Source organism: Morus notabilis, unplaced genomic scaffold (assembly GCF_000414095.1).
Source record: "Morus notabilis unplaced genomic scaffold, ASM41409v2 Scaffold61, whole genome shotgun sequence".
Lineage (NCBI taxonomy): Eukaryota > Viridiplantae > Streptophyta > Magnoliopsida > Rosales > Moraceae > Morus > Morus notabilis.
The window spans coordinates 161,534-170,131 of NW_010362732.1; positions in this window are offsets into that span (position 1 = coordinate 161,534).

The following is an 8,598-nucleotide window of genomic DNA, read 5'->3' on the forward strand; positions in this document are numbered from 1 at the left end:
GACAAGGATATGTTTTTTGAATATATTTTTATTAAAAGTGCTACATTTAACAACAATTTTTATAAAAAATGACGTTCAAAGTAGCACATTTAACGATGATTTAAAAAAAACCGTCGTCTAAAGTGCTTTTATTGGACTTTCACACTCATGTTAAATAACGGTTAAAAACCATCAACTGTGAATAAGACGATGGTTTTTAAACCGTAGGTTTTAACGACGGTTATTAACCGTCATTTAATATGCTATTTCTAGTGGTGTCTATAAATAGGAGATGAGCATGGGCGACGTTACGCTTTTCTTTAAACACCTGATTATTTATGTCTTTGATCTTTTAATAACCTCATGAGCTGGACCGAAGATTTTTTTTTTCTTTGCAAAAATCCACATTTCTTAAAATAATTCTAAAAAAAAATTCATGAAGCAACGTAATTGGAAACAGAAAAGTAATTTTCTGCTATATAACAAAAATACAACTGAATAATTTTCTCATTAATCAATTAGCTCAAGTTTACATTCAATGTTTCCATATATTTCGATGAAACAGATCATGTCATAGTTTAGATTATCCTCTAATTAGCTAGATTAGTGATTAAAGGCAGTGGTCTCTTGATGTTATAGTTGCTTAATTTCATTTTGTTTTTTTTCTTTTTTAAAGGCAAAAATGATTTGAATACAGTGACGTCCAGGCACAGTACTACCATTTTAAGCACGTCTTTCCTAATTTTGAAGAAGACAAACTTCCAACCGCCAAGCGATGCAAAAAGAGTTGAGTACGACTATATATCAATTTCATACATTTATACATGAGCGACATATTACAGTACTTAAGGTTACGTGGTAGCTTCAGCCGCCGCTAATTCCAAGTTGCGGCCTCTCTGATGACACGTAACACATGCAAGCATTTTCACATTTTACGTTTATATATACGTATGTGTGTGTACAAAGTACATATATGTGCGTGTGTGAAAGAACACGGTACCTAATTCGATCTTCAAATTAAGCCATATCTAGCTATATATATGTATATGTATATATATATATATATATATGGCTACCTTTCACATTTTTCATATTATCTGTCTTTCTGTCTTACTAGGTAAATCTTTTCTTCTATATATATGGACGACTTGCAAGTAATATCTGCCTGTAGAAATATCATATATACATATACACATATATATTCAATAGGAAATTATGATCCAAATGATAATCCTCGTGCATGCAGACGTAATCAAACGAGTGGATGCATGTATAGTTTTGCTCAAAGAAGACATGCGGTACTTAAAATATTTTCATGGATATGTCCACAAAAATATATATACTTGAAAATGGATACATTTGTAATTACACCAGGACTTTGTTGTCCCATGCACATAAATGGCACCTACTCAATTCTAGGGTGCATTATGACGTCGGTCTCTCATGTTTCTGTCATGCATTTATGTTTGAACAACTTCTTGTTGAAAAAGACGGTGATATTTTAACGTAGGATTAATATTCCTCTATTCAAATTCAGAATACTTTTTCAGCTTTTAATTAACTACTTAATTCATTAATGAAATGGAATTAATATGGGACTATACCTACTGGTAAGAATAATTTTTTGACTATTAAATCTAATTAAAATTTAATAAGATTAAAAAAATATTTAAAACAGATAATTTTTACTACAAATTTAATGTTTAAAAATAGTTAAAAAAATAAAAATACTAAAAAAATAAAAATACTAATAATTTTATTTTTCTGATGTTACAGAAACTTCTTAGAATATACTGATTACTTTGTTTTACCAAGTAGGTGGTCATCGGTAGCAAAATATTTACCAGGACGAACAGATAACCAAATAAAGAACTATTGGAATTCTCATTTCAGACAAAAAATTTACTGCTTTGCTCACCTGGGAAAAGAATTCTTGTTGAGTGTTGACCACCACGAATGTTGCTAAGTAATAACAATAATAATTTGCAACAACAATATTCATAGAGGTCGCGGAGGCCGAACAAGCCGAGAAGCCATTAACTTAAAAGAACAAGAACATCGCATCAAAAGTTCTTGATCATGATGAGTCATTTATCTTTATTGAAACAAAAAGAAGACGATCTGAAAAGAACACTTTACGGTCAAGGAGATAGTAATGACCCCCTAGGGTTGGATGGAGTAGTTGTGGGCTTTTCTTTAGGTCTCAGTTTATTTTACAGATTCGAGTTTTGTTATAGTAAAAAGCTCTAAAAAATAATCATATCTAATTTTTTTACTGCAGTAAAAAATTCACATAAAATTACATCTCAATTTAAATTAAAAACTTAAATTAGCGAACTAAACGGGCCTTTCTAAAAAATAATCATATCTAATTTTTTTACTGCAGTAAAAAATTCACATAAAGTTACATCTCAATTTAAATTAAAAACTTAAATTAGCGAACTAAACGGGCCTTTAGACTCTCATTAAAAGAGAGATTCAAGATTAAACTCCGGACTCTCCTATTCTCAAAGGGGAAAAAAAAAAAAAGGAGATAGTAATGCACATTAAGAAAAAAATACTGTTTCCGGTGAAACAAAAGAACAAATAAAAGGAGGTTGAAGATCAATGGCTAGATGGAGAAATAATGGGGTTTAATAATATTATTAATCTTGAAGATCATGGAGTTGATCATGAGGAATATCTTAATGAGTTTGATTTCTTTTGTCGGTAGAGTTGAATTAGGCCGTGGTCCATCTGAAAATGTGCCAAGTAAAAAATCAGGAAGCAATAAGGAAACAAGTGATGAGGAATGGCGTTGGACCCCAGAAGAATGGCTAGATAAATGCGCCTTAATATTAAGAAGAGGATTTGTAGGTTTTAGACTGTTCATTGTAATGACCGATTTTTACTGGTTGACATCTACTCTTGGCTTTAGTGTTATTTTCATTTTAGGTGGAGTTTGTTTTCATAATTGTCATTGTTATTTATCGTGTTCATAGTGTTGAATTGAACAAAATAAAATTATATTGAGTACGTTATTTTTTACTGAACATATTATATGTCTAAAATGTTGTAAAATGGTGTTTTTCTTATTTAAAAATATTATAACTTTCCATAATAATTCTGACTACGACGATTTTTTTATGTGTCATAGCAATGAACCGAATCAAAACAAGATCTCTATATTGACTAGGTTTATTTTCTCTGAACAATGCCAATTTATAAATTCGGTAGGTATAATACTATATGTATAATATGGTGTAAAACGGTATATTTCTTATTTAAAAATGATATGTCCGTTGGAAATATGGTTCATATCACAGGTGAGAATACCTAACCACAATAGTATATAGGAGAAAGGTTCTATATGGCCAGATTACATATGTGGTTATAAAGAAGTGTGACCATTCGTTTGATGATTAATAATAATAACCAAGAGAAAATGACAAATGTAATGTTTGGTAACAAGTTAAAGGCATTGTTATCTTAAACATAGTGCCAAGTTGCAAACTGATTTTTCGCTTAAGCAGTATGATCTTTGATGATTCCATAAAGTAAATCTCTGTATATAAGACCAGTTTCATGTAAGCCTTTTCACGATGGATTTCTAACCATTTTCCTTAATAATTTTCACTGTTAAGTGTTTTAAGCGCGTTAATTTTTAAAGAACGCGATGACTGGGTAAGGAGAAGAAAAAACAACAATGCTTTAGTTTTCCTTCCCTTATGCCTTTTCTAATTGCAATATTTTTTTTATACATGCATTCTCTATATTCGTTTTTATTGTTTCAAAATGCGTTTTTTCTCTTATTTTACTCCTATTAACATAATTTCTTTAATATATGTTCGTGCTTAATTTTTTTATTTCCCTTATATTTGAAAAGCATACCGATGTGGTCATGTACTTTTAACCTGTTACTATAAAATACGATTTTTGTTTTCTCTTAAGTTATAATTACAATCATTAAATGAATTGTTACACTTTTACATAACTACTTCGTTTGCCTCCTATGTACTATTGTGGTTATAATTTTTCCACATGCAATATGAACCGTATTTCTTATTGACTAATCATTTTACGTCAAATAAAAGTAACGGACGTTAGGATTGGGATTAGAGAAACACCATTATACTTCAAATTAGACAAAAGAATAATTTTTGTTATCTATTTTTTTTTTTTAAAAGTGATTGGATCTCGTGTTGAGGTTAAAAACATATGATTATTACTTAAAAGTAGTAGAGTTGGAAATAAGGGTTACAAATTGAAAAGATGACACGACACTTTTTTACAGGTTAGTGTCAAAAAAATAAGCCACCAGCCATTTTAGTATCAATCCAAAATTGATCTATAAAAAAAGGTCACGTTCGTGTCAACCTGTGTGACAATAAATTTACCCGCTTAATTACTCTATTATTTTAAAAATATTCCTTTTTTAATTTTAGTTGAATGTGTTTTGAATTTTTAGGGCTTAATTAGTTGTTATAGTAAGGAATCGATTTAATTTTTAGAATATACCTGTTTCATGTTGTTTTTATATGATTTTTAGTGCATAAATTATAGATTTAAAGTAAATATATATATATTATGGGTCATTAACATGTTGCAAGTTAGTTCGGGTTGAGCATTTTACAAGTTGAATGTAGATTGTATATTACAAATGTTACAAGTTCATGCGACTTGTGTTAATGTCAAATCGTGTTAAAAGCAGGTCCTATTAGAGTTGAGATTAACTCGACATAAATATGACTCACCGACATGAATTACCACCCTACTTTAAAGTGTAACTACTATATTTGTTTTTTTTTTTTTTTTTTTGAGTGGTGATAAAAAAACATAGGTTATCGCTCAATCCGTACTGCAAATTTATTTATTAGATTGCTCGTGATAAATGTTCTGTGTTCCTACAGGGCAATTTATTAATGGAAATTGTAATGATTAGCATACTTTTCTTTTCAGCGTTTATGATTCCTTTGGCGTATGAATTAGGAATTCGCACCCTCGTAGTCGTAAGTCGAAACGCACCCTTTTCAGTTATAAGTTAATATCTTTATAATTATCCTTATAATGAATTATATTAAATTTATTTTATAACTCCAAAGAAAAATATTGATTTTTGGCCCTACATTAAAAAAAATAAAGTATATTGAAGCCAGCTCATTGGGGTAGGTAGCTGTAGTGAATGGTTGAAACAGAGTATTAATTAATTAGGAAATAAAAGTTGCTCAGATCATGCTAAGATTATTCGTACACGGGCCACTAAAACCCCACATCAACTATTAAACGGGTCTACACAATACGGTGGATAATTAACACTATGTACATGTTCCAATAGGCATTCATAATCATCAACAATATTGGACCTATACCGAGTTTTTTTTTAATTTGAATTTTGATATCAACCAATTTTAAATGTCGCCTCAGTTAGCACCTTAAATTGCTATTTAAAGAAAATGAAAAAAAAAAAAATGCACTGCCTTGGAAAAAAAAAAAAAACATATTTAAGGTCATGAACTTTGATGAATTTATGAAGAAACTATTGATCAAGAAGAAAGAAATGAAAAATTAAGAAAATGACTCTCTTTATTCATAGATCCAAAGCTACTGTACAAATACTATTAGTCCTTGTTTAGTCCTTAAGAAAGGAATTAGATCACTGTCTAAACTCTTAAACATCGTACGCCTGTCGTCCAGTTAATGCTATATAACTTGCTAATATATAGAGCCTCTAATTATTACAATCAGCAACTAATTACTTCCACTAACAGCTTTGCATAGCCTAATCACGAGCCTTAAAAAGGTATTTCCAGAACAAGATCATAAGCCTTCAAATATCCAAGACATACATACATCATTTAATCAGAAGTTTACTACTTGGGATGAGATAAATATTGACATGATTTGACACCACATACTATATTTAGGGTCTGTTTAGTTCGCTGATTCGAGTTGAGATGTGACTTTATGTGAGAGCTTTTTACTGTAATAAAAAAGTTTGATATGAGTATTTTTGAGAACTTTTTGCTGTAGCAAAACTCAAATTGATGAAATGAACGGGCCTTAAAGTCATGAACAAACCCTAATTAATTGCTAGCTTTATATATATGTGTGTGTGTTTGGAAATATATATGTATATATGGTGGGCACTCGGCATGCAGTGAAAGAACTATATCCAAGGCTCTAGATCTACCACGTCACATTTATAAGAACTATATGTATAAATTTTGTAATCAGAAAAATGTATGATTAATTTCTTGCTCATCTTTAAGTCAATTAATGCAGCCTGCGTTATGAGTCATACGTATACCGTGTCGGTGACCTTAGCTGAATAAAGCACATAAAATATCCGATACGTATAGAAATTACTTAAAATTTCTCTTAAGTATTGCGAGCAAAAGTAAGAACGTCTGCTTATTAGTTTGAGCATATACTGACTACGAATTATAGTACTATATAGATACATATATACATAAATACACATTTATGTATACATATACATACATATATGCATATAGATATATATTTCGTACTGTGATTGAATTTTATCTAATTGCATGCTGATCCACTTTCTAAGTTTCTTTTAGGAAAAAAAGCGATAAAAAGAAGAATGAGAAAAACCAAGACGCGTGCGCGCGCATATATATATATATATAAACACAAAAAAAACATGTATGTATATATATCACTTTGCCAGATCTACGTATTTTAATATTGTTCCAAGACACAATAATGTGTACATGAAAAGTATGATTTCTAACATACGATCTGAATATCAGATGAGTTGGCTAATATGACAGCAAGGGTGTCTTTTTTGTTGGCTTAGTAGTAAAGATGTCTAAGGCAATATTGTGAATATTGAAAGAGATCACTTCCAAACTTTGCTCAGCCCAGAGATATTCAAATTAAAAAGTTTAATGGTCTTATCATTCCCCAGTACACTCCGATATTAATTTCGTACACTATCACAAACACATCGGCCGGGGTGTTGATCGATCTATTTTAATATATATACATATTAAATTTTCCAACTGAAGAAACCTTTTTAATTACTCAGAAAGCCTATCTCAAAAGGTTGTGTAACTGATGAAGGAGCTTTCAGTGCCTGTCGGTAAGATACCCTCAAAATCTCCATATACAATGCATTGCTCAAAGTCAATATTAGCGTCTTATGCATTCTTCACCCACCAGTTGGATTGAGATGATGAGAAATGCTAGCATTATTTTTTCTGTCACTCTCTTTATTAATAATATTTTATGTTTGATTAATAATATATCCTAATTAGTTCTCAACCTTTGCTTGGATTTGCTTAGGTCTTGCATAATAAATATATAGTTTTCCTTTGTTACAAATAATTACTAGTAAAGTTTACTTCTCTTAAGCTTTTCTAATTTGTTTAGTACTTCCATTAATTGTTTTTCTAAGAAGGACAATTAATGAGCGAGTCCTCACTCATATATATACGTTAGTTGGAACATGTAGTAAAACGTCTTATAAATTAATTATGAAAGATGAACTCATGACATTATAGATCTACTAACTAATTAATTACTGATATTAATTGGATCACGTCAGGGTATACATATGTTTCTGAACGAAAATAAATGGAAATTATAATTAACAAAATTTTATAGTAAATAACTAGTGTTCGGATCGGTTGAAATTGGACTACTGTGACGTTTCTTTGAGGTGCAAGACAGGAGTTGTCGCTAGCAAGGACCTCAAACGGCGATGTAAAAGAAATCTAGCACAAATATATCTTTACCACAATGTCTTCTCTTATAAAAATTTAAAGGAATAAAATTATTTTGATATTTTATATTATAGAAAAACATGTAATTGGTATCCTTTATTTTTGATAATATAAAAATGATACCTTCACATTTATGAAAACATTTTTCTAGTACTCTAAGGTCATTTTTTGAGGCATAACTTGTCATTTTTACCCTTCTACTTAATTTGTATATAATTAATTTTCAAAAAACATATTATAAATATTTAAAAGTACATTAATAAGAACTTAAAAAAAAAAAAACTTGAGCCTCTGCATTAGTACGTCTTCTTTTTTGTTCAAATTTCATATTCAAATTGGAATCAAACTCGAACGTTTGAAAATCTTAAGGTCTCGTTTATTTAACTGATTCGAGTTTTCAATTTCAATTTTATTATAGTTAAAAGTTTTTATAAAAAGTCACATATAACATCATCTGTTACAGTAAAAAACTCACATAAAATCACGTTGCAGCTCAAATTGAAAATTCGAATCAACGAACTAAACGAGGCCTAAGTCAACAAATGCTGAAAAATCTCGTATTCAAACTTGGAATTTGAATTCCTAGAGAACTCGGATTTGCCCCAGTATCCCGTTCAACACTAGATCTAATACTCAGATCTACCCTCCCTCAATCCCGTCATAACCATCACCCTTCTCACATCAAATCTGATTTTCATATCAGCCGCTGCTCAATCCCCTCCCCTCGTCACCCCACCCCTTTCCCGACCCATTGTCGTGGGCCCTACAGCCCACCCCTCGTCTGACGATCTTCAGAGGATCGGTATTGTGAGTGGTATCCATAGAGGAGATGGCCAATTCTAGCAGCGGCGTTGGTGCCCAAACCTGTTCGCATTCGCCTCTGTTGGAA